The sequence below is a fragment of the Podarcis vaucheri genome, assembly GCF_965113315.1.
Source record: "Podarcis vaucheri genome assembly, chromosome: 10".
Lineage (NCBI taxonomy): Eukaryota > Metazoa > Chordata > Lepidosauria > Squamata > Lacertidae > Podarcis > Podarcis vaucheri.
Window position 1 is genome coordinate 62187690 of NC_138748.1, and position 26188 is coordinate 62213877.

A 26188-nucleotide genomic window follows, 5' to 3' on the forward strand; every position below is an offset into this window, starting at 1 on the left:
GAATGTGATTGTGTTAGTGCTGTATGATTCCTCCCCCCCCCCCGCCACACACACATATTTCATGGAAAGGGCGTGTATTATAACGCTTCAAAGAAGGAAGAACCAGAAGTGACAATAACTTATAACATAGCTGGCATGGAACCTCGCCAGTCTGTTGGCTGCCAACACTCATGATTTTCTGACGATCTCGCATGCAAATCTTCCACTAATGTGCTGTTATTCTTATAATCTCCTGCTGCTGAAATAATGAAAATCACTTTGTGCAGTATAACTTTCTCCTTTCCATTGTTGTCAGGTGGGGTGGGAGTAGAAGTGATTACCAGATTATGTTTTGAAGTACATTGGGAACAAAGATCTAAGTTTTTTTAAAAAATAAGCTGCATTTGTCTAGATTTCGAGGTGTGTGTGTGTGTGTGTGTGTGTGTGTCCCCCTCTGGAATATCTTCATCATGCAGTTTAGGATACTCACTGGTTTTCTTCTAATGCTGTTATGGTAAAATGAGGGGATTGCTGCTACAGCCCAGCCCTCACTCAAGGGACTTGCGATCCAGTGGGGTCCAATTGTCTTATCAGGAGTAAAGCAAGAAGCTACAACCAGGTACAGTGTTACATACGCTTCAGGTTACATACACTTCAGGTTACAGACTCTGCTAACCCAGAAATAGTGCTTCAGGTTAAGAACTTTGCTTCAGGATGAGAACAGAAATCGTGCTCCAACGACGCGGCAGCAGCAGGAGGCCCCATTAGCTAAAGTGGTGCTTCAGGTTAAGAACAGTTTTAGGTTAAGTATGGACCTCGGGAACAAATTAAGTACTTAATCCGAGGTACCACTGTATATCCAAAGCCGGGCAACAAGTAAGCCTGATCTTAATTTTGTTGCAACAAGGTTTCCACTTATAAAATAGCAAAAGAAGAATCCCTGAACAAAGGGTACAACTCCTTTTAAAAGTTTTGTTTCCCCCTAGAAATCCACTCCCAAAAGCATAATACAAATGTCGCAGGTTGGCTGTAGCAGCGATCCTCTGAATTTTCCATAACAATGCTTTGAGTTTGTTCATTTTATTCAATAAAATTTATTTATTTTATTTAATAAAACCTTAAATTTAATGGACATGTCTTCACTTATTTTTAATTTCTTGCATTTACATTCATCCAAAGATCAGTGTAAAAATAAAAAATGAGAAGACAAAGTACATAATAAAACAAAAAGAAAAGCAAACCAATAACCTCCCCCCCTAAAAAAACCACACACCCCACATTTAAAATGCCCATAGAATTTTACTCATCCAAAGACCTGGTTATAGAAAACCTAAAGATGTATAATGAAGGTGCCAGGCCAGCCTTCTTGGGGAGACCATTCCACAAAAGGGGAGCCACCACGGAAAAGGCCCATTCTCGTGTTGCCACCCTCCAGACTTCTCATAGGGGAGGCACCTGAAGGAGGGTCTCAGACAATGATTGCAGGGTCTGAGTCCATTCATTCGGGAAGAGGCAGTTCCTGAAGTCTTGAGGTCATGACCCATTTAAAGTTTTATAGGTCAAAGCCAGCACTATGAATTGAGCCCAGAAACTAACTGGCAGTCAGGCCAGGATTGGCGTAATAAGTTCAACCCTTCTTTTAGGGCTAGCAGAACTTAGCTGCATACAACCCATAGTTACAACATGTTACGGCATTTTTTAATGTGCTGTGATATCATATGTCCATTTGTTTTTTTGGCTTGTGATGTTATGGTGGTTATCTGCGTGAACCGCCTAAAGATTTTTACATTAAGTGGCAATATACATGTAGTCTTATAATATCTTCCTTAACTTTCAACCCACTAAATGCAGGTAATCGACACTAAAGGTTGGCAGTACTGAACAGGAGTGTTGGCATTAAAATAATTTGCAGACAGTGGAATTACATCATCAGATTATGTGGCTTAATCTGTTTGACAGGAACAGAAAGGAAACAAGTGGGGGGGGCTTTTTTTCCCCCAAAGGAAAAAAATCTACAAGTCGATGTTACATAAAACACCAGGATAAAGAAAAGGATAAATTCATTTTGCTTATTTCATATTATTTATGTTTACAAGTTTTGCACGTGTAATATATTACATGCATACAATTTCCTGTTGTGTTTTTTTGTATTACTTCTCTGCCTTAAACATATTGATTTAAACTATTTGTACAGACCAGCTTTATATGTGTTTACTCAGAAGCAAGCCCCGCTGTGTTCAAGTATGAAGCCACAGGATGAGACTCAACTAAGGCATGCTCAGATTAGAACCATTGGTTTCAGTGGATCTACTCTGAGTATGACTAAATCCAATTCACATGAACTTAAAGAGGATGTGAACAGGGGGAGCTGTACCTTAGCATCAAACCAGATACAATATCAGTCCCGCAATTAGCAGTTGTGTGGATGGCTTTTTAAAAGGGTGCAGGGAGCGCTGATCTGGATTAGATGTTTCCCCCTCCACAGCAGTCTCAATCCAGATTGAAACCACTGCTCCCACCCACCCAACCTAGTATTTACGTTGAGGAGAAAGTTCCCATTGGAGCAATTTTTGATGCAAGTAGCAGGCACAGAGGCCTCAATCCATATTGGAACTGCAGGTGGGAATTGTTGTTGTTGTTTAGTCGTTTAGTTGTGTCTGACTCTTCATGACCCCATGGACTAGAGCACGCCAGGCACCCCTGTCTTCCACTGCCTCCCGCAGTTTGGTCAAACTCATGTTGGTAGCTTGGAGAACACTGTCCAACTATCTCATCCTCTGTCGTCCCCTTGTGCCCTCCATCTTTCCCAACATCAGGGTCTTTTCCAGGGAGTCTTCTCTTCTCATGAGGTGGCCAAAGTATTGGAGCCTCAGCTTCAGCATCTGTCCTTCCAGTGAGCACTCAGGGCTGATTTCCTTAAGAATGGATAGGTTTGATTTTCTTGCAGTCCATGGGACTCTCAAGAGTCTCCTCCAGCACCATAATTCAAAATCATCGATTCTTCGGCGATCAGCCTTCTTTATGTCCCAGCTCTCACTTCCATACATCACTACTGGGAAAACCATAGCTTTTACTATACGGACCTTTGTTGGCAAGGTGATGTCTCTGCTTTTTAAGATGCTGTCTAGGTTTGCCATTGCTTTTCTAGGTGGGGATGGCAAAGAGTTAAAACCTCCCAATGTGAAGGACCACAGCCGGAATCAGCCCCAACTAGCATTTCCAGCGGTCAGGAAAATGGGAATGCAGTCCATGCTTCCTGCACTAATCTATTTTTTATGTTGTACTGGTTTAAAATGCATGTCAGGGTGTACATCCTTCGCATGCTCTGATGTAAATCCTACCGAGGAGCCTACTTTCAGAAAAGTGTGCTCAGAATTGAAGTGCTATTCATCACAGGTCGGATTTCAGGACAGGATATGACCTCAACAAAGTCAGATATAAAGATGAACCCAGTGTATTACTGTTGTTAAAATGTAGTTCCAAGTTATCAATAGTAATAATAACCGGGGCTTTTTTTCAGTCCGAACTCACCGGAACTCAATTTCAGCACTTCTCAGGTGGGTGCCATTGCCATTATAAGAGAACAAGGGAGGCGTTCATGGTGAGTTCCGGCACCTCTTTTTCTAGGAAAATAGCACTGATAATAATAAAGAAACACACTTAGAAAAGTAGCAGTATTCTTGCACGGCATACTGCTTGCTTCTTTCAACATGGATTAGTGTGCTTTCAACAGAATCTCAACCATTGTACATCACATTTTTGTCATTTAGAGCCATGTTATGTTCCTTTTGCTTCCTCTATATTTTCAGGAAGGACCAAACTGCCCATTGCAATGCCAACAAAATTTCATCTCAAGGAGAAACGAGGAGCAAATGTGGTTTCTCCTCAGGAGAAACGTCTGCGGGATTTTCAGGGGAGCCAAAAAACATTCCTATTAACGAAATCTTAAGAGGACATTTTACCTCCTGTTTTCCCCCTGTTCATTAACCATTTGTAAAAAAATGCTTTTTCTTCCTTTCTTTGGCAATTTTATTATTTCAGGGATGTGGCAAGAGCACTTAGGTGCCAGGCAAGTAACGAATATTTAAAGGCACATTAAAGATCACATTAAAAAATAACAAAACATTCCCAAATACTTTCCAGTTAGCAACAGATCCATTGTACTGGTTTGTGGTTTGTACTGGTTTGCACTCCCAACAAAGCTTAAGTACCAAAATATTTTGTCTCCTGCACCTTCAGTCCTGAAACCCAAGTTCCTTTCTTGGTGAAGAGGAGGTCTTTTCTTCCACACTCCCTTTTTTTAATTTAGTTCACCATGCATGTCTGAGAAACATGTTTGTGGAGTGCCCAGGCTGTCTGATTCATTATCTTCTGCCCTCAGTTCACCTTGACCATTGTTCTGCTTTCATTCAGTGCTGGCTGCGTTAAGCCCTGCTAAATGTCAGCGGGGGACCTACCCCCATTGTTGATCCAGATTGATCTGCTCCAGCGCAGGGAGAGGGAGAGGGCGGGGGAGAGCGCCTCATTCACTGAGTCGCTTTCTATTGCGTTCTGGAAACTGACTTACCTGCTTTCATGAAAAGCCAAAGGAGGGTGGAAAAAAGAGAAAAGAATGAAACTCAATATTCCACTTATGTAAGCTCAGCATGTTCTTAACAAATGCAAGCAGATGCGTCTCACTCGTGTCCATTTCCCCCTTCTCCCTTTAACTTTCTCCATTTTTAAAAGAAAAAAATAATGGTGTGATAATAAGGGGAGAGCAAAGATGGCAGCAAAAGCTCACCTAGAGAATGAACCATTTGGGGGTTTGTTTGTTTGTTTGTAAGGCAGAATCTGTAGATGAGAGCTCAGGAAGGAGCTGGGCACTTTTGTTTGTTTGATTTGGAGTTCCGGTGCAATATATCTTAGTGGAGATGCAGCCTTTGTTGTGTGTTGTTGGACTCCAGTTCCCATCATCCCCAACCACTGGTCATGGACATCCAGGTGGAGGGGGGAAGGAAAGTGGGGGACAGTGGTCTTCCCAGTTGACCTGTAATCCCCAGATTCTCAGCTTTTGTTAAAAAACAAAACAGGAAGTTTCTAGCATTTGTAGAACCTGAGATATGAGACAAAATACAGTTCTTCTGTTTCTGTGAGGAATTATCCTGCTCCCTCATTTCAGTGTTTTGCTCTCTTTTTTATCTATTGGGGGGGTGGAATCCCGCAAATGCACGTTCCAGCAGCCATGATGGCTGGGAGTGATGGGACTTGGAGCTCAGCAGATTCTGTAGTGCACCACACTGGACGCTCCTTGTCCACACTGACCAGTGGAGGCTCTCCAGGACTTTAGATGGGGAACATTCCCAACCCCACCTGCGAATGCAGAGGATTCAACATGGGGGCATTCTGCATGCCACGCAGATGCTCAGTCAGGGTTTCCCAAATTTGGGTCTCCAGCTGTTGTGTTTGGACTACAACTCCTATAATCCCTAGCTAGCAGCACCAGTGGTCAGGGATGATGGGAGTTGTAGTCCCACAACGCCTGGAGACTCAAGCAGGGATGCCGACTTGTCCCCCACATTGAGGGGGCACAGTCATGTGACACATCATGTGACACCACCTGGCATGAGCAGGACGCATGGAGGGGGTTCTTCGCGCTTGCTCAGTTCAGCCGTTGCCCAGCTCCTGGGCTGCTGGGCAGATGCTGGGACAAGCAAAGCAAAGATTTTGGTCCTCCCAGCCACCGCCCAGCTCCTGAGCTGCCAGGCTCATATTCACTCATTCCAGCTGCTGCCCGGCTCCTGGGCTACCAGGAAGAGGCTGGGGCGCAAATGGTGCCCAGCAGTGGTGGTGGGTGGCAGCCCCCCCCATACCCAGTGTGCTGGACTCAAGTTTGGGAAGCCCTGCTCTGTCATTGAGCTTCAACTCTGAGCTGTCTCCTTTAACTCTGAAGATATGTGTCTTTGTGGATTTTTCCAATTCCCCCCTGCCACTTGTGAACTAGTTCCTTGGGGAATCTATACGCTTATGATTTAGTAGGATTGGATGTGCTATTTATACATAGGTGTGTGCTATATATATATATATATATATATGCATGCAACGCACATATATACATACCATACGCTTTAAATCTGCAAGTGCAACACTGTTCAGATACTTTTTCTTCTCGCCCTCCTTCCGGCTAAACATTGAAACTGCCACCGTGAGTTAATTAAACACCTATCTGAAGATAAGCTGTTGAAAGGCAATAAAATAAAATGCATGTCATGTTTCTCAGAAACAGGGGAGGCTCTGTTGAGGCAAGCCAAGAATATTACAATGTGACCATATATGCAGTTTCTTCCCATAATCCAGCAAGGCTGATCTACAAACAGGATCAGATTTCTGCTTGCGAGGTTCACCTGCCCTTCACGACCTGTGTTGCCTAATATATGATTGATGTGAAACATCCAGTAGCTAGCAAAGGATAGGTCCTTCATCACAAAGAGGGGAAAAAATGGGTCCATTACTGGATACATTCCTTATGGAGAAGGAAACTTGATGGACAATACTGTTTGATTAGGGATGGACAAATCAGTCAATTCCAATTAGTTCTACTATTACTATTACTATTACTATTATGAATTTGATCAATAATAATTTCATATACAGTGGTGCCCCGCAAGACGAACGCCTCGGAAGATGAAAAACTCGCTAGACGAAGGAGTTTTTCATTTTCTTAGCCGATTCGCAAGACGCATTTCCCTATGGGCTTGCTTCGCAAAACGAAGCTTGCCCCGCAAGCTCCGGGGATAGCGGGGAAGCGCAGCGCGTCTTCCCCGCTGTCCCCGGACCTCTTTTGAAGCAAGGGGCGGCGGGGAGAAGATCGCTTCTCCCCGTTGCCAGCCCCGCAATCTCCGGGGACAGAGGGGAAGGCGCGCGCGGGGCAGGCTTTAAACAGGTCCGCGGCGCTTCCCCTCTGTCCCCGGACGGTCTCCATAGGAACGCATTGATTGATTTTCAATGCATTCCTATGGGAAACCGTGCTTCGCAAGACGAAAAACTCGCAAGAAGAAAAAACTTGCAGGACGAATTAATTTCGTCTTGCGAGGCACCACTGTATTGCCCTTCACCCATAGATCTCAGAGTAGTTCACAACATAAAATACAAAAATACACCAATAACCTCATCCCTCCCACAACACGTTTGAAAAGGTGTTGGATGTTAATCAGCCAAAGGCCTGGTTGAAGAGGAATGTTTTCACCTGGCACCTAAAGGTGTCTAATGAAGGTGCCAGGCGAACCTCCCTGGGGAGAACATTCCACAAACGGGGAGCCACTGCAGAAAAGGCTCCGTTCTCATGTTGCCACCCTCCGGACCACTCATGGAGGAGGCACACAAAGAAGGGCTTCAGATGATGATTGCAGAGTCTGGGTAGGTTCATATGGAGAGGGGCAGTCCTTGCGGTATTGCCGTCCTGAGCCATTTCAAAACCAGCACTTTGAACTGGATCCGGAAACTAATTGGCAGCCAGTGCAGTCAAGCCAATGGGCTCAAGGCATCTTGTCCCAGGGAGCAATCTGGCTGCCAAATTCTGCACCAGCTGAAGTTTCTGAACTGTCTTCAAAGGCAGCCTTAGATATAGCACGTTGCAGTCTTCTAACCTAGAGATTAGCAGAGCATAAACAACAGAAATTAGGCTATCTTTGTCCAGATAGGGGCGCAGCTGGGTCACCAGCTGAAGTTGATGGAAGGCGCTCCACACCACTGAGGCTACCTGAGCCTCAAGTGACAGCAAAGTATCCTGCAGTATCCCGAAGATGCGTTTTCTGCATTTGGGTTTCAAAATAAAAGGCCTGCACGACAATGTTATATAAATACACATTTTCTCTCAAAATATAAATTTCTAAATGCATTTTCTCTCAAAACAATATTTTGTTTCAAATACACATTTTCAAAAATGCATTTATATATGGAAGTGTAAAAGTCAGTGGATAACTAAAGCTCCTAATCTGCATATTTATCCAGGTTGTGTGGCAAGGCCCCAAACCCTCCCGAGACGTTGAAATAAAGACACATGAAATAAAGACACAGTATTTTAGGTTAATGGGCTAAAAAAGCCACAACTTTATTGGTTACAGAATGTGAGTGGTATTGGCTTAGGCATTGGAAACGAACCGACTATATCTGACTCCTGCCCGTCTGCAGGAAGTCTCGGAAGGGTTAACCACCAATAAGGGGAGCCCTGCTGATGCACATCAACTAGGGACTCCCCCAGGGTCACCACTAGGGGTTGTGTCATGGTCCTAGCCCCCGTCTGGGCTTCAGGCAGAGACCCCGCCCCTCGGATTCCTTTAACGGAATACCCTTGAGTTAGGAGGGGTAGGTGATGGCCACTATCTCCCCTCACCTCCAACCGAATACTCCAGTGCCTAACCGCCAAGCCTTACAAAGTTGTGCCCAAGATGCTCAGTGATTTTCAGGTGAGGAACACTATCTGGGAGAATGGGATGTAGTGATGACCACCATCCTGGATGGCTTTAAAATAGGGTTAGGCAAATTCATGGAGGAGAAAGTTATCGATGGCCGCCTGGCGTGCTCTTGTCCATGGGGTCACAAAGAGTCAGACATGACTAAACAACAACAACTAGCCACAATGGCTGTGTTTTCCCTCTGTTGTGAGAGGCAGTAAAGCTTGTTGTTGTGAGTCTTGTTGCACCCAGGCCTTTGGGAGGCTTCCCGCAGACATCCAGGATTCTGGACTCAATGGGTGTTGGACCTGAGGCAGCACGTCTCTTCCTATGAAGCGAAGCTACTGTTGTCTGTAGCAAAGCTCTGATCCTGCAAGCTCTTTCCAGCTCACAAATGCAGACACTGTTGAAAACAAAGAGGAAATGTTGTTTAGCAGAGATCAGCACTTAAAGCAATTCACAGCCACATTTAGTTCCACTCTTTATCTTAAGCTGATTTGAGATTTGTTGGTGGCTTGCAAAACAAACAACCAAACTCTTTAATTTTAATTCTCCCTGTGTCTCAGGGTAGTATTTATAGCAAGCTACGTCTCCCGACAGGCTCTCAGGCCCCTCTGGATCCTTAATTACTCAATGAGATTTAGATTTAAACCAAATGGGATGAGATAACAGTTTAGCCCTGTCCTCCCTGTTGTGTGATCAAAGCAAGGCTTCACAGTATAAAATTTATATAGGTGAGAGTTTATCTGGGTCTTGATGTGAAGACCTTACTTGCTGAAAAGAACAAATGCCCTTGAGTGACAATTTGATGGCAGCCTCTTCACTGAACGTAGAAATATGGAGCTACATGTGTGTAACCCCTTGACCTAAATCAATAATTAAGAAAAACCCACAATGATTAGATAGTGGTGATTTGTGCGTCTTAATCTCTGGCTAAAATGACTCTTAAGGAAAGGCACCAACCTTAGATGAACTCATTATCTTTCCCCACAAACCCTTCACCATTTCCTGCAGTCTTCATTTCTATGGCAACAAGCGTTTCATAGGACACCTAAGGCCTCAAATGAACTCACACGGTGGCCTGGTTTGCGCATCACATTAAACCATAGTTAAAAGCAAACCACAGTTTCGATGTGCATACACAACAACAACTGCACGCAGTTTAAAGCTCCTCCTCCATTGCTCATGTGCTGTTATGAAATAAGTTGTTGCTTTGCTCCTCCTACACCAAAGGCAATGAAGCCAAAGCCTGGATTTTCATTTCTGAACCAGGGTTTGTGGTTTGTTTCCTCCAAATGCCATATGCCATTGTGTTTGTTTGTTTGTTTGTTTGTTTTGGCAATGTAGCACCATTATGAGCACAAAAGGAGTGGGGTGAGAACTTCTGAGAAACCTGCTGCTCATTCACATTAAACCGTAGCTTGTTTTTAACAATGGTTCAGTGTGACATGTCACAATTGGGTCACACACCCATCTCATCAGTCGGCTACCAGGAGATGTATACGGGACATCCTGTTTTCATATATTTTAATATTCAGAGAATTTTGGATCATGATGCCATAGTTCCACAACTGCATATTAAAATGTTTGCAAGAAATTCATTGGGCTCAGCCTTAGGCCTCCTCCTCCTCCTTCAATGAGGGAGATGCATTTGAAGCTAGGTAACAATTTTAATCTTGATTGCTGAGACACCATAGCACTGTCATCATTTTTATTGAATGACTTCTTGAGATCATAACCTACATTCAATGAACAATGTGAGGGAAGGGAAGAAAGAAACCGAAAACAGATGGCAGGTACTTGCCGAAAGTATTTCAAAGGAGTTTTTCATAGCCCGGAAATATTATAAGGTATGCCTCATTGGCAGATCACAGAGCTCACTTGCAGATGATCCCAGGTTCAGTCACTGGTATGTCCAGAATTTCAAGCAGCTAGGCTGGATAAAACTTCTGACTAAGACCTTGGAAAGCCTCAACTGGTTATTAAAAACTCAACTTGTCATTGACCAAAATGAATAAATACTGATGCTAACCTAGGAAAGCTGGTGCAACTTGGAGTAGCCAGTATTCATTCAGTCAATGAGAGGTGGGGAACCTGTTCCCTGGCCACCATAGTCAAGGATGATGGAAGTTGTAGTCCAGCAACATGTGGAGGGCCACAGATTCCCCATCTATGTTCCAACAGTTTCTCTATACAAGAGACTCGTGTGTTGACGTTTGTTCTTTAAAGCTATTTGACCTAATTCTGAACTCCATAGCTCTCTCCAAGAGAGTGGGGTGGGAGAACTGAAAATAATGCTAATATATTTCACATCTGGCAACCAACGTGCCCCTTTGATTTCAGGTAGTACATGGGTAGATGAGTCTAAAAAGCCACGGGGTCTTTTGTTCCAATAAGTCTTTATATCTCTCCCATACTCTAACGATTTCCTGATTATATGGTTGTAAAAACTTCTATGAACCTTCCCTTTCCCATACCATAAGTATGCGTGCCAGCCGAATCTGTTGTCATGTCCTTCTAGTTCTAATGCCTCTTGCTTATCCAATCTCATCCAGTCCCTGATCCATACCAAACAAGCAGATTCATAATACAATTTAAGGTCTGGCAGGGCAAACCCGCCTCTGTCTTCTACGTCTGTTAGTATTTATGTTTTATCCTTGGCCTTCCCCCCCCCCCCCGATAAATTTTGAAATCTCTTTCTGCCATTTTTAAAAACATTCATCTTTCAGGATGACTGGTATTGATTGAAAAAGAAATAGCATTCTGGGCAATACATTCATTTTAATCGCCAATATTTTTCCTAACAATGTAAGTAATGTATTTAGTGTTAAATCTGGAAGTGCATACACAATTCTGACCAAACTGAGGCTTAGGCAAAAGGGCTCATTGGTTGCCAGATTTTTTGGGGGGTTTTTTCCCAGCTCTCCTACCCCACTATTATGGTGTCTCTAACCTGAGCCTACATGGAGCTGTCCAGGGTTCCTTGCTTCCATGTTGTTCTTAGATTGCTGAGCAGGCATTAGGAGTATCTTGCCATTCCCTGAAGAGCTGCAGTAACTCCTGTTCCATTTCAGGATGCAGTTCAAAAGGCTGGTGTAGACATTTAAAGCCCTTCATAGCTTGGGACAGGGATACCTGAGGGATCACCTGTTGCAACATCAGCTTGCCTTTACTCTTAAGGTTATGGATGGAGGCCCTTCTCCCAGTGCCCCCACCAACTAAGGTGCAATGGCTGCTGATAAGGAAAGGAGCCTTCTTGGTGGTGGCACCCAACTTGTTGAAGGTTCCCCTTCAGAGGATCACCTGGTACCCAGGTTATCTTTTTGGTGTCAGGTGCAGACCTTTTTCATTTCCAATGTGTTGTTAAATACCTTTTAAATTACACATTACTGGTTGTATGTTTCCTATAGCTACTGCCTTGAAATTGGCTGCTGTTATAGCTTATTTTATATTGTCAGTCATTTTAATGCGTGAGCCACCCCAGAAAATAAGCATGGAACACAGATTTGTTAATAAAATAAGACCAAACCTATCCTTATGCAAAACTCAGGCTGCCACAAACAGGTTGCACTGCCCAAAAGGTGCTTGTGGGACAAAAAGCCTCAAGTGTCTTAAGCTATCTTGCTGGTAGATAAGACAACCATGTCTGTAAATCCCTATGCCCTTCTTTGCAGTTCCCAAATTTAACAGTTGTTCAAACCTTCAGGATGTCAGTAGGAAACAGCCCGGGGATTTTGAACCACTTGGAACAATGGCAGCTGCTTTATACTAAATCAGACCAATTGGTCTATGTAGCTCATTATGGTAGACACTGACTTGCAGTGGCCTTCCCAGCCCTAACTGAAAAGGTGGAACTGGGGCCTTCTTCATGCGAAGCAGAATCTCCACCAGTGAGCTATTGGCCTTTAGCAGTACTTCACGTGTTTTGACTACAAGGCTTGCAGGCATAAGCAAACTTGGCTCTCCAGCTGTTTGGGGACTACAATTCCCATCGTCCCTGACCACTGGTCACTTAGCTAGGGATGATGGGAGTTGTAGTCCCCAAACATCTGGAGGGCCGAGTTTGCCTAAGCCTGGCTCAGAGCCCCCATTCATTACTTTGAGTGGGTTCGAAGTGAAGTGGCATGCATGGTCTAAATCTATGCCATTCATTTTCCCCAAGGCGTCAGAACTCAGGAGGCAAGTAGGGGCAAGTGGAGAAGTGCATGAAAGTGATGTAAATTAAATGGTGGCATGTTTATGTGTCCTTATGGGGAGGCCATTCCCTGCAGTGGTCCACTCCCTTTGCTGGGAGCCTCTGTCACTTTTGATACATTTATGAGCTAGCAAAGGAGAGAGCAAGGTAGCCGTGGGTCCCTTTGAGAAGAAAGAAGCTGGGGGGGGGGAGAGATACAACGCAAAATAGGTTCTCATTGCCCCATGTGCAATTAAACAGAAAGTCGTTTTTTCTCAAAGCCCTCTTCTAAGACTCCTGTTGATAGGTTCCTTTTATGTTAAGCAAGCTTACCAACAATTCAATTCATGAAATAAGCTGAAAGGTTGCTTTTCTGCTACCAGGGCTATTGATAAGGCTCTTTGTGAAGTGTAATGATGCCAAGTAGGAAAACATCACTTTGTACCAACGAAAGACACTATATTCTTCCTGTAGGTTCCTCTGTGGGAAGATTAATTGGAGGTGCTGTGCCTTCCCCTCTCCTCTTCCCTTAACATTAGACAAGATAAAAAGGAAAGGGGTGATTACTGTGCACAGAGGCTCTGATCAAACAATCACAGTGGATTGTGTGGCAGGAGGTTCAAATGTTTTCTGGATCGTTGGAGCCGAGAGGTAGATCACACAACACTTTAAATGGATGTTTAGCCAGAAGATGAATGGTTGAGGTCTTTCTCAAACAGGTAGGCTTCTTTTGCCTCACTAGTGCAGCTGATGATGATTTAGAAAAAAAGAAAAAAAATCAATGCAAACTTTAAACAAACCACCTTGTAAAAACAGGGGGGGGGGGAATACAAGAAGTTTCCTACCTTACTGGTGCAACACTTGGGATGTTGTTGTTTAGCCGTTTAGTCGTGTCCAACTCTTCGTGACCCCATGGACCAGAGCACGCTAGGCACTTCTGTCTTCCACTGCCTCCCGCAGTTTGGTCAAACTCGTGCTGGTAGCTTCGAGAACAGTATCCAACCATCTTGTCCTCTGTCTTCCCCTTCTCCTTGTGCCCTCCATCTTTCCCAACATCAGGGTCTTTTCCAGGGAGTCTTCTCATGAGGTGGCCAAAGTATTGGAGCCTCAGCTTCAGGATCTGTCCTTCCAGTGAGCACTCAGGGTAGATTTCCTTCAGAATGGATATGATACCCCAAATCTGGTCCCCATCCCTGGTGCAAAGCTTTATTCTTCATCTGGTGGGCTGCGATCTGCAATAGGGTCGTGATTGTGCTTATTGTGGGGTTATGCCAACAACACCATGGCCATCTTTTGAAGAGAGAAAGGGAAGAGGAAAAGAAGAGGGTCATGTTTGGCGCTCTACAAAGCCTCTTCTTTTGCACTGCAAAAAACAGGGCATCTGTTAGGCCGCATTACATAGATAGGCTTGGTAGGTCACAAGCGGTACACCTAGATAGGGTTAGATAGATAAGAACAACTTGTCCAACCTAAGAACATAAGAAGAGCTCTGTTGGATCAGGCCAATGGCCCGTCTAGTCCAGTATCCTGTTCTCACAGTGGCCTGTCAGATGCCTGTGGGGAACCTGCAAGCAGGGCCTGCGTTTGAGAGCATTCTCCCCTCCTGTGCTTTCTAGCAACTAGAGTTCAGAAGCATTACTGTTTCCAGCTTCAAAGGCAGAGCACTGGCAACATGGCTAGCAGCCGTTGGCAGCCTTCCCCTCTATGCATTTATCTAATCCTCTTTTAAAGCCATCCAGAGTAAAGATAAGGTATAGAAAAGTACAGTGGTACCTCGGGTTACAGACGCTTCAGGTTACAGACTCAGGTTACAGACTTGGCAAACCCTCTCCATGATCAACTCCCGCCTGGAAACCTATGTCCACCTTTTTATTTCCCTAGACATTTAAACATTTCTAAGCTTTAAAATTTCAGTGCATTGAAGATGATCTATGTTTTAACTGATTGGAGTTTCATGCTGTGTTTACACTGGGCTATGCTGCTGTTTTAAATTTTCTCCAATATTTATTTGTTTGTTTTAAACGCTTTTATAAGATGTCCTGGGAATGCTTACTGGCCTTTGAAAGCTGAGGGATAAAGTACAGAAATAAATAAATGCATAAGAAGTAGTAGTAGTAGTAGTAGTAGTACAGTGGTACCTCGGGTTACATACGCTTCAGGTTACAGACTCCGCTAACCCAGAAATAGTACCTCGGGTTAAGAACTTTGCTTCAGGATGAGAACAGAAATCGCGTGGCTGCAGCGGGAGGCCCCATTAGCTAAAGTGGTACCTCAGGTTAAGAACAGTTTCAGGTTAAGAACAGACCTCCAGAACGAATTAAGTTCTTAACCCGAGGTACATGACAATAGTGGGATGGAAAATGTTTACTAAGGCATTTAACCAAACATGACCTACATGTATGCAACTTTTAGGTGGGAAAGGGATTAGGAATTTTTGGGGCCTTCAGGAAATGAAGATGTTTTTCCAAAACATGTATGCAATGCTTTTCCCCCCAGGGGGTACTCAAGGGTACGGCACCTCTTTTTGTTGTTAAAAAGTTTGACACTTACTGTAACAACTTCATTGTGAGTACCGGCACCTACTTTTCTGGGGGGAAAGAACTACATGTATAAACAAATTTGGGAGATTCTTACTTAGGAAAGGAGCATACAGGGAGGGGAGGTTTATCCTCTCACCTTATCATCAGAATCAGAATCGAGAATGAACACACACACACATACAGCCAGAGCGTTTAGTCCCTGTTGTTGTGCAGGTTTCATCTCCTTTCCAGTTGTGGAGGGCGAGCAAAGAAATAACCCTCTCCTGCCCATGTGCAGTCTTTCCAGAAGGAATTGGGTTCCTTCGTGGCTGTAATTATTTGTGGCAAAACAAGATAAATAGCTGCTTGCTATGTATTAAGTGAACATCTCGTTTGGGCCTTAGGGAAATCAGGTAGGGAAATTAATACTAATGAGAATATTAATTCAACACAAACCCCCAAGAACTCCAAATCTTTCTGCTCCTGATCTCCCAAATGTTTAAACTGCTGGCTTGCTCTGTCAATGGTAGATACAGAGGTGATCGCCAAGTGAAAGCTTTGTTAAGGAAAGAATTGCTTTCTGGAGGGAACACACCGTGAAATGTAGCAGAATGAATGATCTTTCATTAGGGGTGAAGTGTCCTCCTAATCCAGGGGTCAGCAACCTTTTTCAGCAGTGGGCCGGTCCACCGTCCCTCAGACCATGTGGTGGGCTGAACTATATTTTGAAGGAAAAAATGAACTAATTCCTATGCCCCACAAATAACCCAGAGATGCATTTTAAATAAAAGGACACATTCTACTCATGTAAAAACATGCTGATTCCCGGACCGTCCGAGGGCCAGATTGAGAAGGCGATTGGGCCCACGCATCCGGCCCACAGCCCTTAGGTTGCCTACCCCTGTCCTAATCCCTTCTTCCACATACTCCAGTTTGACCACAGCAACAGAAGCTGAAGCCATTCTGAAATAGGAACTTTCCCCATCTTCTCATAACCTTTATGAGATTTTCATTTGCCTCCTTTTAATTTTGTATGTGTTCATTTGCAGCCTATATAGAAGGAAGGCTGGCCTTGCTGCCATCCATTTATGGCACTCAAACTAGGCTCGAAAGCATTAATTACTCCCTGCAATTAATGTGTTCATTAATAAATGGCAAGAATGTGGATTTTAAATTGGATTCCGGTCATACTCTGCACCTTTCAGAAAGCGTAGCATTATTGTAGTCAATGGCTGTACAAGCAAGAGATTTTTGTGCTTTAATTCGGGCAGTGTGTTTTAAATTGAAGATTTGAAAAAGAAAAAAGCAAGATGATATTCTTGGTCTTTATTTTCCAGAGAAACTTTATTTTTTTGTTATTATTAAACACCCTCTCAGAACGATCTGGCTGTATTTATTTTAATTGGCTAATTAATCAACTAATTGGCTACATAAGACTTCTTCCTGCATGGCTTTTGCCCTGTCACTAAGTTAGCCTGGAATGCCCCCACCTTCAGAGTCCATCAAGCCAGTTTTGGCTCGGCCTTTAAACCACTTCGGCTAAGTATTTCCTCGACAACGATGGCCTTGAGATTTAGTGCTTTCTGCTTCCAATTAACCTCCCAGATCCTCACCATTCTCTCCTAACTAGTTATTTACTAAAGTTATATCTTACCTTTTGGCTTGGAATCAGGCCCACAAGGCAGCTCGTAGTATATGGGAATGAAATGCTGCCATGGTATGAAAATGCAAACAACAGTGCAATGAAATCTAAAACCAGGGCCATAACTGGTATTTCAAATGTCCAAATCCTTTGAAGGAAAAACCCCCACAGAAATAAGCTCACTGTGTGCCTAAAAGGGTGGTCCAGCCATACTCTCTGGAAACCATGGGTGCCACCACCAAATAAGGTCCTGCTTCTTATTCTACCCAAGTCTACATCTTACTTGATTTGCCTTAGAGTCACTTTGCAGAAAGTCATGTGTAACAGTTACCCAGAGTCCTGAAAAGAATCGCGGCTGGTTTTCAGAAGCATATTGCTTTGAGCAGTAGAGGTAAGATAGGCTTATTGACCATTAATTTGTTTAACCCTCATTTAAAGCTGCCTAGGCTGGTGGCGGCCATTGCCTCTTGTGGCATAGCACAAGTGGGTTTGGGAGATTTTTAGTTTTTACAAGAAACCTAATTCTCAGTGTCCTAAAACAAAGCCGTATGTTATATCAAAAGAAGGGTGCTTAGGTCTACTTCCTCATATTTGTTTTTTCTCTTGAAAAAGCAGTGAGATCTACATATTTCTATGCTCACCAGCGTAAACATGGATTGGTTGTTGTTTTTTAACCACCCTAGTGGCTATTTTGGTTGTCTGAAATAAAACTCTGTGTGGACACTCGCTTACAGTCATAGAGTAATAGTAGAGTTGTAAAGGACCATGAGGGTCATCTAGTTCAAACCCCCCCCCCTCCAAAACAGGAATCTTTTTGCGAAATGTGGATCTCAAACCCACAGCACTGAGATGAAGAGTCTCATGCTCTACTGACTGTGCTCTCATCACTGTGGCAACAGTAGTAAAGAATTAATCCTTTTTAAAAAGCAGCTGGTCCCAACTCAAATGTCCAGTCCCATTTGCACTGTGCATTTAAAGCTGTGTTGCATCGCTTTGAACAGTCATGGCTGCCCCCGCACACACAAGAAACCTGGGAACTGTAGTTCTAAAGGGTGGTGAGAGTTGTTAGGCTGCCCCGATGTCCCTCACGGAGCTACAATTCCCAGAGACCAGTCCATCCTTCCCAGGCAGCTCTGGGAACTGCGTCTTTGTGGTGAGTCTGCTAACAGCTTAGCACCCTTAATAAACTACAGTTCCCAGGATTCTTTGGGTGACACCATGGCTGTTAAAAAGTGGTATAAGAGTGCTTTTAATACGTAGTGCAGTTGGGGTCTTTTATTGTTCAATTAACTTGTCCTTCCTGTTCCTGGCATCCCAAAGACCGCCTCTTCTTCTTGGCTCTGCTATATTAAAACGCAGGTACAGGTATTTGCACTTAAAGTTTCAAATTACTCCTTCCCGTGCAGGGATGCCTGTTTGAATGTTTCCAAGAAAGTATTGTTCTTCTGTGACAACAGGTCAGGAAGACTCTGCATTAATTAAACTAACATATGGTTATTAACAGATTCTAGCTCAGGGAGCAATACTTTACAATGTTATCTTCCAGATAGTCAGATGTTAGCCATATTGTCAGTGCTGGCAGCTATTGTTTCACTCATTTACTTCACAGAGCTAATTACTCCCTAATAATAACTTTACCTTGGAGTTTTTCACTTGCTTGTGCCAGCAAACCTGTTCACACTACATATGCTAATTATTGGCACTTATTCATTATGTTAAGATAGCTTTAAGTTCAAGCTGTGCAGCCTGGCTTTCAGTATAGAACCAGCTGGCTGCAAAGTTCCACCTTTTTTTCTACCCTTCTCTCCCTCCCCCCCCCAAACTAAAGTCATTAAAACTTTTACTACAGGATCATCTTATTATTTTAACAAGATTTGGTTTTAGAGAAGCTGACTGCATGTTCAGTTAGCTTCTCCTAGCAAGGGCATATCTGTAACAAGATGCATCTTGTTTTCGTAATCCCGTTTGCTTAACAATTTTAGACGAACTTTTAATGTGCTCCCACTATCCTTATCTTAGGGCTATGCCATCTGCGGCAGAGATGGAGGGCATTCCCTCCCTTCCTCCAACGAATCTTGTGGCGATACTTTTCGCTAGTCTTGAACAAAACTGCCCCCCCCCCAGAAATTTGCCAGCTCTGTGCATACAAGAGAATTTCATAGAAATCGTAGAGTTGCAAGGGACCCCCCAAGGTCATCTATTCCAATCCCCTGCAATGCAGGAATCTCGGCTAAAGCATCCATGACAGATGGACATCCAGCCTCTGCTTAAAAACCTCCAAGGAAGGAGAGTCCATAACTTCCTGAGGGACGTTGTTCCACCGTCAAACAGCTCTTACAGTCAGAATTTTTTTCCCCTGTATGTTGAGTCAGAATCTCCTTTCTTGTAACTTGAAGCCATGGGTTCGAGTCCTACCCTCAGGAGCAGGAGAAAACAAGCTTGTTCCCTCTTCCATGTGACAGCTCTTGGGATTTGAATGGTCCATTTTGGTTTTGTTGGAGGGGGCTAATTCCCCCACTGAAAGGATTTGTGAAGGGCTTATCACTGTATTTTTTATATATATTTGGTTGGAAGCCGCGCAGAGTGGCTGGGGAGACCCAGTCAGATGGGCGGGGTATAAATAATAAATTATTATTATTATTATTATTATTATTATTATTATTATTATTATTGACTCCCTGAGGAGGCCATAGTCAACTCTAGCCCTGCCATTAGGCAGAGTGTGACAACTGCTTCATACAGCAAATTCTGAGAGGCAAGGAGTGGACAGAGCTCTGTGTGCCATGCTTCCTGCTCTGGACTCTCCGAGCTAGTCTGCTTTCGTCAAGGGCTATGGAGGACTCAGCCCCAGCACACGCATCAAAGTAAGATTCAACTGCCCGTCTCTTTGGCTGTTGTGTACATAGACTGTGGGAGAGGCCCCATTTTGTCCTCAGTAGCAACATGTCATGGGCTGAAAGCTGGCTTTGAAATAAATAAAATGGGGGAGCAGCAGCAGCAGGTTTAATGACACAGACCCTCCACAGGTCCCTATTTTCCAGGGACAGTCCCGGGTTTACAGAAGCCATCCTGGTTTCTGATTTGTCCCATTTTTCCTTAATGTCCCTATTTTCGTCAGAGAAATGTTGGAGGGTATGATGATGACAACAAAGCACCCTTCTGCAAAATGGCAGCTGCCATTTAGCCCTCATTTCTGAGCACTGGTCTTTCTAGCTAGGAGAGGTTAGACCACCCTTGTTTTGCTCCAAGAATGTTCTGGAATGATTATCAGGGCATTCTGAGTCCAGGGCACTTTGAGGGGAAATGGAGCTTCTCCTCTTCCTCCCTTCAAGTTTTAAAAAAAGATTTAAAACCCTTTTACTGCTTTAATCCGCCCCTACTCCTAGCAATAGGAAGCCTTCTCACTCCTTTAGAAAAAAAAATCCTGTCCCCAATTTCAGAGCCTCCTGTCCCATTCAATCCAAAGGTTGACTTTTGGGAATTTCAAGTTCGGAACGATTTCTTGCTTTCTCTGAAAAATATCCTTTTCTTACCTTTATCTCAGAATCCAAGCATATGTTACATCTGAGCAAGACACTCCTCACTCCCCTCATATTTCACTTTGATGGTCTTTAGGCAGCAATGCAAAGCATATGTCTTCACCTGGGGGACTTGGATTTTATTTTGCTTAATGAAATTTATAGGCTGCTTAAATCATAAAAATAAAAATCCAAGCGCTTCTTATGTGAAATGGTGCTGGGATTCAGTAACTGAGGTGGTGGACTGTGGTGCTATTTTAGCTTGGGTTTGATGCAAGGTTTTTAAAAATGTTTTGAATGTGATTGTCTTATGATGCGTGTTGTAATATTTGTTTTGCTCTGGGCTCTGTTGGGAGAAAGACGGATATGTAAATATAACAAAGAAACGAACACCATGCAACATTTGGTGCCAGCTCTATAAATGATAACTTTTATTTAAATGGGTGTGTTTGGGCATGCAGGGGGAACATTTAGGTAGAGCATCTCAGGAAAGTCACTGGTACCTAAAAGAGTTTTTTCTATATTGCAAAATTCCTCAGAGATTTTTAATTTTATTCTAAATCCCTCTACTGCCACTGAGTTCTGCTTAAAGCAAACTTTGACATGAAAATTCAGACGCAGCATCTGATATTGTGGTAAAACAGAGATTCCAAAATATGCCTAATCTCAGGAATGAAAACAGCACTTGTTTTCTATTTTCCAGTGCAATCCTAACCATATATACTCAGAAGTAAGTCCTGTTGAATTCACCAGGGCTTACTCTCAGGTAAGTGGAATTAGGAGTGCAACCTCACCGCATGAACATGCTTTGAGAAGCATCAGTTGGCAATGGATTCCCAAAATGTCTAAATACAGAAAAATAAATGCAATCTTGCTCTTCACACCTTGTATCAGTGCAAATGGCTTCCCTCCTTCACTACATCTTCATAGATTATAATGTCATGTTTTAGGTTGTCTTTAACCAACCTCGCACAACAACCCTGTGAGGAAGAGTGGTGGAACTATAGCTGAGATGACTAGCAGCTGCATAAGTGGACTGCTTCCAGTTGGATGCTGTGGTCATCAAATGATGGAAGTGCAGATGCAAACCAGCATTTTTGCTCATACTCTGCCCCATAGGAAGGATGCCCAAAGAGTCTCAATCCTTTATCCGTTTGTTTATACAGTGGTACCTCGGGTTACAGACGCTTCAGATTACAGATGCTTCAGGTTACAGACTCCGCTAACCCAGAAATAGTACCTCGGGTTAAGAACTTTGCTTCAGGATGAGAACAGAAATCGTGCGGCGGCAGCGGGAGGCCCCATTAGCTAAAGTGGTACCTCAGGTTAAGAACAGTTGCAGGTTAAGAACGGACCTCCAGAACAAATTAAGTTCTTAACCCAAGATACCACTGTACTCCAGTTAAACAAACTTTAAACTTTTCTCCCACCATAACTGGAGTATGTGCTCTCCCCCTATTTTAACCTCCTGACAGCCCTGTCAAATAGGCTAGCCCAGGGGTCTGCAACCTTTAAGACAAAAAGAGCCACTTGGACCCGTTTCCGAAGAAAAAACAACTGGGAGCCGCAAAACTCATCATTATAAAAATAACTTTTTTGTCACTTTTTTATTATTTCTTTGTTTGATCCCTCAGAATTACTCCTCCTCATAGAAATAAACGTTAAATTAACAAGTTACCTTTTTTTGGGTGTGTGTTCTTTACTCCCCTTCAAAACAGTGACCAGCATACATGCCCCCTTTCAATGCAGTGACCAGCGTACATGCCCCTTACAATGTAGCGGGCGGGCGGGAAGGTGACGTCGGGACGGTGCGTGACTAACGCACACCGCCCCTATGCGACGTCACAGCCAGTACAGCGCCCGCCACAGCGGGGAGTGTCGGGGCGCACAATGCGCCCCCTCCCCTCGCTAGTATCTGCCCCGGAGCCGCAGCAAAGGTGTAAAAGAGCCACATGCGGCTCCGGAGCCGCGGGTTGCAGACCCCTGGGCTAGCCTGAAAGAGAATGGCTGGCCTAAGATTACCCGGCAAGCTTCATGGTTGAGCGGAGATTTGAACCCAAGCCTAGTCTAACACTCTAGCCACCCTAAATGATTCAAACAGAGATGCTTTCTGGGCACATATATATATATATATATATATATTACTGTTCCAGTAACAAGAAGCCGAAAGCACCAGCCTGAAGATGACGAGTGAGACCTCGTCGAAACGTCGCACAGACACCCCGACTCTTACACGGGAAGACACCCGAAGACACCAAAACCTGCATTCCTGTACCCGTGAAAATCTACGAAAGCATATATATATATATATATATATATATATATATATATATATATATATGAATGATCAAGAAACATTTCTCCCTCATTCTGACATTTCCGTGTCCATCTCTTCTTCCTCTCAAACAATTCCTGAGATTGGATCATCTCTCATTCCCTCCCTCCCTCCCTCCCTCCCAGTCTGTCTGTCTGCCTGTCTGTCTCTCTTTGTGTACACAAGTGAGATCCATCAGGCATTTCTCTATAATGCCAACCCTGTTCAGATCTTGGCCAGCCACTGCTGGCTCTATGATTTGGAGGCCCCCTCAAGGATTGATCTCCCAGTGGGACACACACACAACTTGCAAGGGGCCCTTCATTTCTCTTAAGAAGCATCTGAGCTTCTTGGATACTTTGTGCAAAGTGGAAGGCTAGGGCAGTGGGCCCCCTGCTGGATTTCAGGGCCCTGGTCATTGCTCAACTTTACCACCCTCTGGCGCTGACCCTGGGTCTATATAGCCCTTAGTGTTGCAAAGAGAAGCTTGAATATGCAATGATCAAAGCAATTCTAGTGTGGCTCGCTCTCTCTCTGCACTGAGCAGGTTGCCTACATCTCTTTTAAGTTCTAGTGCATTGTTCAGTTCATTTATTAGCACAACATTCTACGTGTCCCCCCCCCCCCAATTCCAACAAAAGACTTCCGCAGGCATGAAGTGGGGGAATGCAGCCTCAGCGTAATTGTAGCCAACGGTTTTTCCACAAAAAGACTTTTCTCTGTGTAGAGAATCCACAATGTCCAGCTGTTCCTAGAAGGATTACCAGGGTTTAATGGAGAGCACAGATGGAACCAATAGTATTGTCCAGAGAGTATTCTAGGGCAGAGGCTAAAATGTGAAGGATGATCGGCAGAGCGCTGATTGGAAAGAGAAAAGGAGAGGAGGAGAGGGAGAAAACAATCCTCTTGTTCTACCCCCTCCCAAAAGGATAGGATGGAGGGGAGAAGGAACGAGGTGGGGGAGAGACCCTCTGCAGTGGTGACTGGGCAGAGGAAATCATTTCCCTCAAGCTTTCTCATGGTCAATAGGCATTTCGGAGATGTCACGGATCATGTGCAGTGTCTGCAGCTGTTTTCGAGTTTCTTCCTGGTTTCCAGTTAAGTAGAAAACCTGTGTCTGGGCTGCACCATTAGAGATAGCAAGTGAGGCCCTGCTCACTTTATTTTCAATCTAGTCCTACATGACATTCTCCATCATGGCAACCAGATGCAGTGGAAAGCCCCAAGCAGCAGTTTAGCACAACAACAACAACACTTTCCCACTCGCCTCTGGTGCTTACCCTCTGCAAATTTCTGTAACCCCTCTTTAAAGCTATCTGAGTTGGTGGCCAGAATATCTTGTGATAGCAAATACGACGATCCACTTAGAAAATGTGCATGTTAGGAAGGAAAGTATCTAGTTTTCTCCATGCAATGAATTTTTTTGCAGAGGTGAAACATTCCATCCTGCAAGCCTCCATCAGTAGCGAGCGGAGATGGAAGAGAAATTCTGTCCAGTTCACATTTAAAGCTAAATCTATCAAAACTGTACATTCCAAAACAGCATGAGAACACAAACACAGCCTTGTTTCAAAATTTGCGCTTCTCTGAATTTTGTGATGCAGTTCTCCAACCAACCAATGTTTACAAAAATGCACATATTAGGGGCAGGTGTGCATTAAGATGGCTATATTAATATTAAAAAAAAACATATAAAAATTGCATTTATTAAGAAAAATTACTTGCAAATCTGTATGTGTCAGGAGAAATTTGCACTATGGTGCTGAAGAAATGTCATGAGGATTAAGGGAAAAGAATAGCAATTTACTGTGGAAATGTGGAGAACTGGATTTCAAAATGGAAAAAAAAGAAATGGGGGAACCAAAATTGAGAGATATTCCATCCCTAGTATAGACCAAAGGTGACCCCAGTTGGAGAAACTAAAATGTTAAAGGGAGTTTATATATCCTCCCTACAAGATTTGGGCCTTTTTAGTTCTGGGGTCAAAGGTGATTAAAGGGGAGCTTGATAGAGGTTGTATAGAAAATTTTGCATGGTGTGTGTGGATCAGGGATCTAAAGCAGGAATGAAGCATTTGTGACTTTCCAGATGATGTTGGACTACAACTTCCATAATCCCTGACTAATAGTCATACTGACTGGGGTTGATGGGTGTTGGAGTCACAACAACATTTGGAGGTCACCACGTTCTAGAAGGCTGTTATAGATAGAAGTCCACCCCCCTTGCCCATAAAACCATAACTTGGGGTTATCCATTGGAAGTGATTAGCAGTAGATTCAGGGCCGACATCGGAAGTACTGTTTCATACAACCTATTGTTGTTTGGAATTTGCTGCCACATGTTTTGGCCATGGGTTTAGAAGGCTTTGAAAGGTGGGTCAAACAAATTAATCGAGGACAGTGCTACTGGTGGGTATCATTTCTGGTGGCTAAATGGAACACCACTGAGCATCTGTTATCACTGTTGCCTCCAAAACCTGTCTATGGGCTTCCCAGAAGCATCTAGTTGGTCACTGTGAGGATCAGGATGATGGACTAGATTAGGAAAGGAGATCCTCCATCTGTTGTTGGTCCTCCATATGCTGTTGGGCTTCCCATCTGTCATACCTGCCCATGTTAGCTGGACTGATGGAAACAGGAGTCAGAGAACATTTGGAGGGTCTCAGCCAAGTGAGCCACCACTAGACTGGATGACTCTTCTGCCTAATATAACAAAACTGTTATTATTTTCTTACATATTAAAATAGTGCATCTCAATGATTTCAGCTTCTGGACTAAGCATTATGGAAGAAAAGGAATGAATTAACTTGGAGCTGTCATTTATAAAGGCAACTTTCCCTCTGCTCAGCCAGTACATGTGTACACAGTTGCTCTCTAGTGCATCCTCACAAGTAGATTGACCCTGGAACTTGTTGTTGCATGTGGAAGCAAGAACTCTGGAACAATGGTCACAACCACAGCATATATTTAAAGCACTCTGTACCACTTTGGCTGTCATGGAGGATCTTGGGAATTGCAGTTTGTTCAGGGCATAGTAGGAAAGCACCCATAACAAACTACAGTTCTCAGGAACCTTAGGAGAAATAGTGCCTTTTAGCGGTATGAAAGTACTTTAAATGTAAAGTGATTAATGTAAGGGGTGGGGGAACCGATGCAAAAAAGAGGGGAAAAATCCTTTTGTTTTATTGGATATGTTGCTCACCATACAGGCAGATTCAGTTGTGAAAACTGGTTTGACTTTTTACTAAAACATTTCTCTTTTCAAGGGCAGTCTGTCAAAAGCGAGGGATTTTTAAAACTATCTTTAAAAAAAGTCCTTTCTCCTAACTGTCAAGTTTCTATAGCTTTCGACTGCTACATTCTTGCACGCCTAAGTAGTAGCAGCGCTTCTAAGGAAATAAGTCAATTAGGTAAATATAGCTTCCTCCCCACCCACCCACCCCAAGCCCGGCAACCAAAGACCCCTTTAATTGTTTTAGTCAAAATCGTGTGCCTGTGGCGCAGCTGTTTTTCATTAACTCTGGCCACACACAGGCACGACTTGCGGCTAGGTAGCATTGCTGCAAGTTTGCTTTTTCCTGCATTCTGGCTTGCAGGGCATGGGGGGGCGG

At 43.7% G+C, this 26188-nt stretch overlaps 1 protein-coding gene and 1 long non-coding RNA gene across 10 annotated transcripts in view; one reads left to right on the plus strand and one right to left on the minus strand.

Annotated features, from left to right (window-relative positions):
* The window catches only part of SOX5 (SRY-box transcription factor 5), a 783822-nt gene that overhangs the window by 604287 nt on the left and 153347 nt on the right, over positions 1-26188 (plus strand). The window lies entirely within an intron of this gene.
* On the minus strand, positions 8095-13540 carry LOC309541520. Its single transcript, XR_014223789.1, has 3 exons — positions 13431-13540; positions 8589-8814; positions 8095-8530 (listed from the first exon to the last, which is right to left on the minus strand). It is a non-coding gene; the product is annotated as an uncharacterized lncRNA (long non-coding RNA).